Source organism: Balaenoptera physalus, assembly GCF_965194825.1.
Source record: "Balaenoptera physalus genome assembly, chromosome: 13".
Taxonomy (NCBI): domain Eukaryota; kingdom Metazoa; phylum Chordata; class Mammalia; order Artiodactyla; family Balaenopteridae; genus Balaenoptera; species Balaenoptera physalus.
Window position 1 is genome coordinate 80,856,271 of NC_138892.1, and position 12,059 is coordinate 80,868,329.

General features: G+C 36.5%; 1 protein-coding gene across 2 annotated transcripts in view; it reads left to right on the plus strand.

The window, feature by feature from the left end:
* The window catches only part of PKP2 (plakophilin 2), a 103,132-nt gene that overhangs the window by 27,735 nt on the left and 63,338 nt on the right, over window positions 1-12,059 (plus strand). The gene's annotated exons all lie outside the window — the stretch shown is intronic.

The following is a 12,059-nucleotide window of genomic DNA, read 5'->3' on the forward strand; positions in this document are numbered from 1 at the left end:
CTTTTGTTGCCTTTCTTTGGATGTCAAATCCAAAAAATCATCACCAAGACCAACGTCAAGGAGCTTACAGCCTGTTTCCTTCCAGGAGTTTTATGGTTTCAGGTCTTACGTTCAAGTCTTTAATCCATTTTCAGTTGATTTTTGTGTATGGTGTAAGATAGTGGTACAGTTACATTTTTTTGCATGTGGCTGTGCAGCTTCCCCAAAACCTTTTATTGTGTATTCTTGGCTTCTTTGTTGTAAATTGATCATAATGTGTGGGTTTATTTCTGGGCTCTCTAATCTGTTCCACTGATCTATATGTCTGTTTTTATTCTAAAATCATACTGGTTTGATTATTATAGCTTTTAAATATAGTTTGAAATCAAGGAAGCATGATGCCTCCAGCTTTGTTCTTTTTTCTCAAGATTCCTTTATCTATCAGGGTCTTTTGTGGTTCTATATAAATGTTAGGATTGCTTGTTCTACTTCCATGAAAAATACCGTTGGAATCTTGATGGGGATTTCATTGAATCTGGAGATTGCTTTGGGTAGTATAGACATTTTAATGATATTAATTCTTCCAATCTATGAGCATGGAATATATTTCCATTTACTTGTGTCTTCTTCAGTTTCTTTCATCAATGTCTTATAATTTTCAGTGTACAGGTCTTTCACCTCATTGGTTAAATTTATTCCTAGGATTTTATTCTTTTTGCTGCAATTGTAAATGGGATTGTTTTCTTAATTTCTCTGTCTGATAGTTTGTTATTAAGTATAAAGAAATGCAACTGATTTTTGTATATTAGTTTGGTATCTTACAACTTTACTGAATTTGTTGATTAGTTCTAACAGTTTTCTGTGACGTCTTTAGGGTTTCCTGTACATAATATCATGTCATCTGCAAATAGTGACGATTTTACTTCTTCCTTTCTGATTTGATGCCTTTTATTTCTTTTTCTTGCCTAGTTGCTCTGGCTAGGACTTTCAATACTATGTTGAACAGAAATGGTAAGAGTGGGCATCCTTGTTGCTTCTGATCTTTGAGGAAAAGCTTTCAGCTTTTTACCATTGAGTATGATGTTAGCTGTTGGTGTAGGTTTTTCATAAATCACCGAATCAAGTTGAATAACTTCCCTTCTGTCCCTAATTTAATAGATTTTTTTTCCCCCTCAGGAATGACTGTTGAATTTTGTCAAATGCTTTTTATACATCTATTGAAATACTTCTCTGGTTTTTATTTTAATTTTGCTAATATGATATATTACTTTGATTTTTAAATGTTACCCCATTCCTATGATGAAACCCTCTTGGTCATGATATACTGTCACTTTTTATATTTTTGAATTAGATTTGCTAAAATTTTGTCAAGAAATTATAAAGCTAATTTACAAATGATATTGACCTGTAATTTTCTTTTCTTGTAATGTCTTTGTCCAGTTTTAGATTGAGGGTAATACTAGCCTCATAGAATAAATTGGAAAGTGTCCTCTTCTCTTCAATTTTCTGAAAGATTTTGATTGGACTTGGTATTATTTCTTCCTTAAATGTTTGGTGGAATTCACCAGTGAAGCTATTTTAACCATAAGTCTTCTTTGTGAGAAGGTTATTAACTATAAATTTAATTTCTTTAACTGATATGGGGCTATTTGGACTATCTATTTCTTCCTGTTGAGCTTTGGTAGTTTATGTCATTCAAAGACCAAAGTCTTTGTTCATTTAATCTAAGTTGTTCCAGTGCTCTTCATTTCTTTTTGTAGGTGGTGTCATCTGATGTCATTTCCCTTTGCCTGAAGAATTTTTTAAAACATATATTATAATGCAAATCTCCGATTATTTCAGCTTTGAATATCTGAAAAAGAATTTCATCTTTGCTTTTGAAAGATATTTTCACTAGTAACAGAACCCTAGGTTGATGGTGTTTTAATTCCAATACTTGAAAGTTGTTGCTCCATTGTCTTGTCACCTGCATTGTTTCAGACAAGAAACGTCCTGTCCTCCTTATTTTTGTACTGTACATGATATGTCTCTCCCTGCCTACCCAAGCTGCTGTTAAGATTTTATCTTTATCATTCGTGTTGAGCAGTTTGGTCACAATGTACCTTTGTGCAGTTTTCCATAGGCTTCTTGAGTTCATTAGACTTCTCAAAATTGTTGATTTCTGCTTTTCATCAAATTTTGGAATTTTGTTTGGGAAATTTTCTTCTGTCCCACCTTTGGGAACTACAGTTACATATATATTAGGCTGCTTGAAGTTGTCCCACAGCTCATGCATACTCTATTTTTCTTTTTTAGTTGGTTTCTTTTTTCTGTATGTTTCTTTTTAGATAAATTCATTTTCTATGCTTTAAATATACTAAAATTTTCTTCTGCAATGTTTAATATGCCATTAATCTCATTCAGTGTACTTTTTATTTCATAAATTATAGTTTTCCTCTCTAGAAGTTAAATTTGAATCTTTTTTATATCTTCTGTGTCCCTACCTAACATGTTTCATCTTTCCTTAAGATATCTGAACATAGGGAAGACTGTTAAAATAGCTGCTTGAATGACCTTGTCTGTTAATTCTAACATCTGTGTCCATTCTAGGTGGGTTTCATTTTTTTAAAATTTATTTTATTGAAATATAGTTGATTTACAATGTTGTGTTAATTTCTGCTGTCCAGCAAAGTGATTCAGGTATACATATATGTATTCTTTTTCATATTCCTTTCTATTATGGTTTATTACAGAATATTGAATATAGTTCCCTGTGCTATACAGTAGGATCTTGTTGTTTATCCATCCTATATATAATAGTTTGCATCTGCTAATCCCAAACTCCCAATCCTTCCCTCCCCTACCTTCCCCTCCCACTTGGCAACCACAAGTCTGTTCTCTATGTCAGTGAGTCTGTTTCTGTTTCATAGGTAAGTTCATTTGTGTCATATTTTAGGTTCCACATATAAGTGATATCATATGGTATTTATCTTTCTCTTTCTGACTTACTCACTTAGTATGATAATCTCTGGGTCCATCCATGTTGCTGCAACTGGCATTGTTTCATTCTTTTTTATGCCTGAGTAGTATTCCATTATATCTATCACATCATCTTTATCCATTCATCTGTCAGTTGTTTCCATGTCTTGGCTATTGTGAATAGTGCTGCTATGAACATAGGGGTGCATGTATCTTTTCAAATTATAGTTCTGTCCAGATATATGCCCAGGACAGAAGTTGAGACACAGATGTAGAGAACAAACGTATGGACACCAAGGGGGGAAAACTGCGGTGGGGTGGGGATGGTGGTGTGCTGAATTGGGCGATTGGGATTGACATGTATACAGTGATGTGTATAAAATTGATGACAGATTAAAAAAAAAAAAAAAAAAAGAACAGATATATGCCCAGGAGTGGGATTGCTGAATCATATGGCAACTCTATTTTCAGTTATTTGAGGAACCTCCATACTGTTTTCCATAGTGGCTGCACCAATTTACATTCTGAGTGGGTTTCATTTGATTGTTTTTACTCCTCATTATGGATAATATTTTTCTTCTTTGCATGCCTGGAAATTTTTTATCAAATGCCAGGTATTATGAATTTTATCTTGTTGGATGCTGGACATTTTTATATTTGTAGATATTCTTGAGTTTTCTTCACAAACTCAAGGATAACAATTAAATTACTTGAAAACAGTTTGACTCTTTCAAATCTTGCTTTTAAGATTTGTTGGTGGGACCAGAGCAGCATTTATTCTAGAACTAATTAGTCCCTACTTCTTAAGGCAAGACACTTCTGAGAACTCTACCCAATGTACTATGAATTATGAGGCTTTCTGGCTGGCTAGTGAGAATAGGCCCTGTTCACGGGCCTGTGTGAGCATGAGGAGCAGTAACTTTTTTAGGCTGTTACTTCCGTGGCCTCAGGCAACTTCCTCACAAAGATGAACTGATTAATACTCTACTGAATACCAAATGGGGACCCTCTGCAGATCTCAGGAGTTCTCTTTCTGTGCAGCTCTTTTCTTACTGTTACTCCTCCCTGCAAACATTAGCCTCTTTGTTCTTCTTGGATTCTTCACTCTTTCTCCTTAGCTCTGCTTGTTGAATTCCACTTTAGCTTTTCCCGCATCGCACCATAGCCTGGGAACTCTCTCAAGACTGTGATCTGAGGCAGCAGTAGGGCTGTCCTTGCTTGTTCTCCATCTCTTAGGGATCACTGTCCATCATTGCCTCATGTCCAGTTATTGAAACTATTGTATGTTTTGTCTGGCTTTTTTTTTTTTTTTTAAATACTGTATGTCTCTGTAGCTTTTTCTTTTTTTTTTAATTATTATTTATTTATTTATTTATTTTTGGCTGTGTTGGGTCTTCGTTTCTGTGCGAGGACTTTCTCCAGTTGCGGGAAGCGGGGGCCACTGTTCATCGTGGTACGTGGGCCTCTCACTATCGTGGCCTCTCTTGTTGCGGAGTACAGGCTCCAGACGTGCAGGCTCAGTAGTTGTGGTTCACGGGCCTAGTTGCTCCGTGGCATGTGAGATCTTCCCAGACCAGGGCTCGAACCCATGTCCCCTGCATTGGCAGGCAGATTCTCAACCACTGCGCCACCAGGGAAGCCTTGTCTGGTTTTTAAAATTGTTCAAATGGTAGGTAAATCCAGTCCTCATTACTAGTTAGTCACTTTTAATTTTGGTAAATAACCTCCTATAAATCTTCCCCCAAATTATACAAATTTACACTCCCACCAGCATGATGTCAAAGTGCCTATTTACATGCACCATTACTACCACAACATATTATTCTTTTTTGTTCATTTTTGTTAATCTGATAAGGAGAAAGAAAGGTATCTCTTTATAGAAGAAATTCTCCATTTCTGGAAATCAAGACGAATAACTGATCAGGTAATCAGAGTTACAGAGAAATTCTTTTAAAAAATTATGCACACACACACACAGAATTTGTCATTGTCTTTCATACATAAACTATGCTGATTATGTTTCATTTGCTATTTTTAGTTTTTTTGGAGTGAGATGAGAACTTAGTGGCGCTTATTCATCTGAGTTCGTATCCTTCTAGATTCTTATATTTTTACCTAGTCTTTTAGGTTAATTTCTTCCACAACCAATTACAGAGCTTTTTAAAGCTCTTCACCTTTCTCTGGTCTTTCTAAAGCATTCAAGTTAGTTTTCAGATACACAGAGCTTTTTCAGAATAGGTAAATAAATTACATAATTACAATAACAAGTATAACTGACATAAATGCATTGAGTAAGAAACCTAAGTTATTCTTGGTAAACTAGAAGAAATAAGAATGCAAAGGCCAACGTATACTAACCTACAGCTTTGATAGTACTCAAAATCTGTGGATGTCACAGAGGGAAAAGAGAATGTGATTAATCCTGCAGATCAGTTAGTAAGTCAGACAACTAAGCTTCCACTGATTTTTTTTTCACTTGCATTTCATTAATTATTCATGAAGATGAGCATTTTTTGATATTTTTTTGACTTTGTATTTATTCAGTCAATTGTCATTTTTTAATTCATTGGCTATTTTTTCTAAGATGTGTGTCTGTTTCTTTTTTTTTAATATTTTATTTATTTATTTATTCATTTATTTTGGTTGCACTGAGTCTTAGTTGTGGCAAGCAGGCTCCCCAGTTGCAGCTCTCGGGCTCCTTAGTTGCAGCTTGCTGGCTCCTTAGTTGTGGCATGCAAACTCTTAGTTGCGGCATGCATGTGGGATCCAGTTCCCTGACCAGGGATCGAACCTGGGCCCCCTGCATTGGGAGCGCAGAGTCTTACCCGCTGTGCCAGGGAAGTCCCAAGACGTGTGTCTGTTTCTTAATTATTTGTAGGAGTTCTTTACCTATTATGCATGTTAATCCATTGCTACATATGTGACAGTGTTGTTTCCTAACTTTGCTTATGATATCTTTGATTGTGCATGATTTTAAATTCTTTTTTTTTTAATTAATTAATTTATTTATTTTTGGCTGCGTTGGGTCTTTGTTGCTGAGTGCAGGCTTTCTCTAGTTGCGGCGAGTGGGGGCCACTCTTCGTTGTGGTGTGCCGGCTTCTCATCGCCATGGCTTCTCTTGTTGCGGAGCACAGGCTCTAGGCGTGCGGGCTTCAGTAGTTGTGGCACATGGGCTCAGTAGTTGTGGCTCGCGGGCTCTAGAGCACTGGCTCAGTAGTTGTGGCACACGGGCCTAGTTGCTCCGCAGCATGTGGGATCCTCCCAGACCAGGACTGGAGCCCGTGTCCCCTGCACTGGCAGGTGGATTCTTAACCACTGTGCCACCAGGGAAGTCCCTAATTTTAAATTCTTATGAAGTAAATTTGTCAATATTTTTCTTCATGATATCTGTATTTTATGTATTGCTTCAAAAGACCTATCCCATCTATTTTTACTTTTAAAAGTTATGTAAGTCTTGGGTATTTCTCACTGACCCTTTGCCTATGTTTATTCCATGGAAAAAATAAGTAAGCATTTTAAAAAATAATACATTTAGCTAGTAATAAACCTTCTTTATACACAAATCTTTTTTTATTCCCAATTTTGAAAACTCAGCATTTTTATACATGCTTTCATTTTATAATGTGGAATTACATGAAATTTTCTCTTGTTACCCAAGTTGGGCTAGATTTCCACTATCTCTTAAATTACTAATTTGATTGTAAATATCATTTTGCTTGCATATAGGATTAAACCTATGCTTGCCTTCTTAGCTCTTATTCATTGTAATAAAGCTAGAACAAAGACTGGTTTTTAAAGTAACGAAACATGAAAACTGTATGAAACCTCTACATGTATATGCTTGGTAGAAAATCTAAGAAATGAAAATATAACCCAAGGGCATTAACAAAACCCCATTAATATTAAGAATGGTACTATAGTTTTTTAATGTTATTTACAAAAAACAGTTACAGTTTGAATATAAAGATCAAAATTTTAAATCATAAACTTCAGTGTCAACTTTTCAGTTATTATTTTATTTGATTAAGACTCAGCATTTAACACTGTCAATCCCTCATTCCTTTTTGAAACTTTCTTCTTTTGGCCCCGAGTCTCCTGGCTCTTTTTCCATTTCTCTGACTCCTTCAGGTTTCTTCTGTTAAAAAAAAAAAAATTGTCTGCAACCTGTACCTTAAATGTTTATGTTCCCTAGATGCTTTCCTGGGACTTTTCTTATTTGACACCATCTCCTGACCCACCTCATCTACTCCTCTGGCTTCCACTAATGTGTGATCTGAGTGCTAATGACACAGCATCTCCAGACCTTATCTTTCCCTGGGTTCCAAACCACATGTCCGTCTATTTGTTAGACATCCCACTGAACTCAATATCAACTTATCTAAAAATGAACACATTATCTTCATTGCTGTTTTTTCTCTACTGTTCAGTCAGTTCTCCTTCTAAACTTGTTCTTTCTGCTGGGTTGGCAGGTAGGGTATGTGGTGGTTTAAGCACTGACTCTCAAGAGTAGCCAGGGGCTGGGTGTGAATCCCAGCAACCTAATTACCTGGGTGACCTTGGGCAAGATATTTTACCACTCTAAACCTCAGCTTTCCTTTAAACTGGAACTAATAGTCCTACTACAAAGAGTTGTTGTGAGAATGCAATCAGATAATCATACAATGCTTGCCCTGAAATAATAACTCACTCCTCTGTGAGTGGTAGTTCATCCAGGTAGTTTGACACCAAAATAGGAACAGAGACTTTGAACCTTCTTTCTTCCTTACTTCTCATGTTCATGCAGTCTTCAAGTCCTATTAATGCTGCTCTTAAAAGTGTCCTGGGGACTTCCCTGGTGGTCCAGTGGTAAAGAATCTGCCTTTCAATGCAGGGGACACGGGTTCAATCCCTGGTTGGGGCACTAAGATCCCACATGCCACGGGGCAACTAAGCCCGCATGCCACAACTACTGAGCTCCTGCGCCTCAACGAGAGAGTCCGCGTGCCACAAATTACAGAGCCCATGTGCTCTGGAGCCCGCGTGCCGCAACTGGAGAAGAGAAAACCTGCATGCCACAACTAAAGAGAAGCCCGTGCACCACAACGAAGAGCCAGAACACCACAACACAAGATCCCACATGCCTCAACGAAGATCCCGCGTGCCACAACTAAGACCCAACACAGCCAAAAAATAAATAAAGAAAAGAAAATAAATAAATAAATATATTTTTTTAAAAAGTGTCCTGAATCTGCCTACATCTTGCTCTCCCTAATCAAGATGCTGATCCCTGTCACCATCATCCTTTTAATCCAGCTGCCTCCTAATTAATCTCTCTGCCTCCATTCTTATCCACTCCTAATCCCAGTCTCTTCACAGCATCCAGCAAGACCTTTCCAATATCTGCCCTGCTTGCCTGCAGTATAAAGGACAAATCCCTTAATTTAATCTGCAAGACCCTTCTTAAGCTGGTTTTGTTTCCATGCCTGCTTCAAATCTCATCACCGAAGCAGTGACTGCCATAACTGTCTTGCAAAATCTTATTGTAAAACTAATACAAACTCATTATAAGAAATTTGAGAAATTAAGAAAGAAAACAGGAAAAAAGCCCACAGTCCCTCTATTGTTATCATTTGGTTTTCCTCTCTGATTTTTTTAATGTGTACATGTACATAGCTGTCATCAAATTGAATATGTAGCTTTGTTTATGGGGATGTTTTGTTTTTAAAAAGCATGCCTAAATACATGCTTGTTGTTTAAAAAAATACAAAGTGGCATGCCCCATTCATACATTATAACCCCACCATTTCTCCCAAACCCCCTAGTTTCATTCCCTTCTTTATGTCTGTGAGCAGAAATGCATTAGATATTTTATTCAACTTTTTCAATAACATTGCCTCAAGCATTTTCTCATAACATTAAAAATATTTTGTAAATGGAACTCCCTGGTGGTCCAGTGGTTAGGACTCCATGCTTCCACTGCAGGGGCATGGGTTTGATTCCTGGTCGTGCCACTGCATGGCCAAAAAAAAAAAAATATATATATATATATATATATATATATATATATATATATATATATATTTATATATATTTTGTAAACTTCATTTTAATGGTGGCGTATTAATGGTAGTAGCTATCATGTGTGGAGTAACTACTCAGGGCCTAGCACACTGCTAATCTTGCACAATCCCCATTTGACTGATGAGGGAACTATATGACAAATAAAATGTCAGTTCAAACATTGCTGTGCCTCTCCTGTGGACACCTCAGTATATGGATATGTGACAATTAATCATTAACCAGTCTTCCCCCATCTTTGGACATTTATGGTTTCTTATTTTTCCATATTATAAATAATGTAGTTACTATTATCATGTTAGTTTGTGTCTGCATTTCAAATTATTTCCTAATGAAGTTTACTAAAAGTGAATATGTTTGAAGTTTTTGACACATATTGACAATTGCCTTCCTGAAAGGTTATACCAATTTGCAAGGAGTGATTAATTCTAATGGGAGGGAAGGGAGAGAAAGAAGGTGACACTTCACAGAGGAGGTGACATTTGAGCTGGCTTATGCAGGATGAGTAGGACTTTGCCAGAAGAAAAGCAGAGTGAGCAGAGCATTCCAGATAGGAAAGGAACTGAGAGCAAAGGCACCAGGCATGAGGGAGCCAACAGAGTTTGTTCCCTCAACTTATTTGCCACCAGAAACCCTCATCATTTAATTCTTTTAGAGTTGGCAGGGAAAAGAATCAGAACAGTCAAGGAGAAAGTTAAAATTCTAATATACGATTTTCCCCTTTCACATATTTAGAAACCATCTCAAATGAAGCTTTTTTAAAGTTCTGAGATGTTCGTGTTAGTCTGGTTGTTTCCTTTCCCAAAGGGGGAACAAATCCCCTGAGGATTCAGTATAACAAACATATGCAACCTCTCTGGTCCCACCTGTTTCCCTGAATTCAGAGGGGCAAGAACAGTGCATTTAACGTTGGACCTAATGTGAATAGGAGTCACTACCAACTGCCTTAGTTATAGGCAATGAGCAGAATATTATCAACTTCTTGTATTTGATATGATATATATCTATTTGATAAAATGGATAAAGGTAACTAAAATCTATTTTTAAATATGAGGTAGGTGCCAGATACTAGGGGGTCACATTCTACAGTGAGCAGAGCTATAGCTGGATATCAGCATTTATCTGAGTATCAGGTGTCTGCAGTTCCTTCTTTCCAGACTGGAGCAAGTGCTGAAAGCCAAGGGGATAAAGGTGACAGGGTAAGGGAATGGGTTAGAGGGCTGTTTGCAGAAGACAACCATTCATGCCACCCAGGCAGGGCAGTGGAGGCTTCCACTAGCCACTTCTCACTCACGCTATCATCACAGCTGGAAATGCAATTTAGCCAGGAGGCCATTTCACATCATATTTTGAAGAAGGCAACTTATTAGTTGTAAATTAAGTAATAAAATATTTCTGTCATCTAGCTGCCATTTATGAAGTGTAGAGCATACGAATTCAACCATCATAAAACCTAACTATGAAATAGAAATTGACAGAATTAGTGAAACACATGAGTTACAGGCTGTTTTCAAATAAGTTGTGCCTTTCTGCTTTTAAGGAAGTGTAATAATAGGAATAGATGAAGTGATCAAATAGATGATCTGCTGGACCAGATCTTATTGGTAGCTATCATTGTTAGCATTTTCATACAAATACATTAGAATGGCTTTAGACATAGCCCAACAAAATTGGGATAGCCAGTCTCCCAGTTGTCTCCTGTTCTGCAAATGTCTCCTCTGAAGGGAGCCAAAAGTGGAAGTATTCTTCCTTACTGCTGCCACTGAAGCCTTAAAGGGACCAAAAGAGTACTTTCCTCTTCAGGTTCTTGCAAGTTATTGATTAGAGAATGTATATAAAATTCTTAACACTATACCAATACCTCCTAATGATAGAAGTGGGAGGAAGAGTTGTTATTTTGTTATTATTGTGGTTATTATTTTGTTTATTATTTTTACTAGATTATTTTACAACCTTGACTTTTATTCCTGACTTGCTAGTCTACTCCCCAGTCCTAACAAAGGAAGATGTAAGATTGGAAGACAATGTCTTAAATTCCATTTGTCTGTCTATGAGAGACATAGAAAATTTGAAATGTGCCACTGGACCAGGTGTGCAGCTCTCTCCTGAGTGGGAACTGTTGTGCAGTTAGGGCATCATTCATAAGTGATGAACATCATCTGAATGGGAAACTTATGTTCATTCACAGCAACTTAATTCCTAAAAATTTCTGCATTAAGATGGTGAAAATGACTGAGATCTTTACCAAAAGCTCTTACCAACTTAAAATTTTAATCAGATGCTAGTGGAACCCTCTGAGAAAGAAAGCCCTCAGTCTGCAACTTAACATTTCTCTTCAGCAATGCTGCATCCTCCTCCTGATTTCTTTAGATAATATTTGCAGCCTAAAACACAAAGTCACTTTATTCAGACTCATTATTTGGCCTCTTCTTAAACAGCCTTAGGTTTCAGAATCAAAACCTTCTATTTTTCTTTTTTATTCCTAGTTCTGACCCTCTGGTTCTTTCTCCAATATCATGCCCTTTCTTGCGTATGTGTATGGAAGAAATATTTTTAAAGTAACACATTAAAAAAGTGTAAAGTTATGTTATTTACCTAAAATGCTTACATAATTTATTTCTATGTTTTTAAATACTGAAAGCAATTGATCATAAAAATAGCTTGCACTCTTCCAATTATAAAATAAATAAGTCATGGGAATGTAATGTACAGCATGGTGACTGTAAAAAGTTGCTAAGAGAATAGATCTTAAGAGTTCTTATCACAAGAAAAAAAATTAACTATGTGTGGTGATGGATGTTAAATAGACTTATTATGATCATTTTACGATATATACAGATAACGAATCATTATGTTCTGCACCTGAAACTAATAAGTTATATGTCATTTATACCTCGATAAAAAAAAAAATAGCTTGAATTTAAGGTTAGTTTTGCATTGCTACTACAGTTGCCATGGTAAATGAATTTTTACTTCTACTACTGATGGGAGTGATTTCTATTATTTATATTGACTGTATAGGACTTCCCTGGTGGCACAGTGGTTAAGAATCCACCTGCCAATGC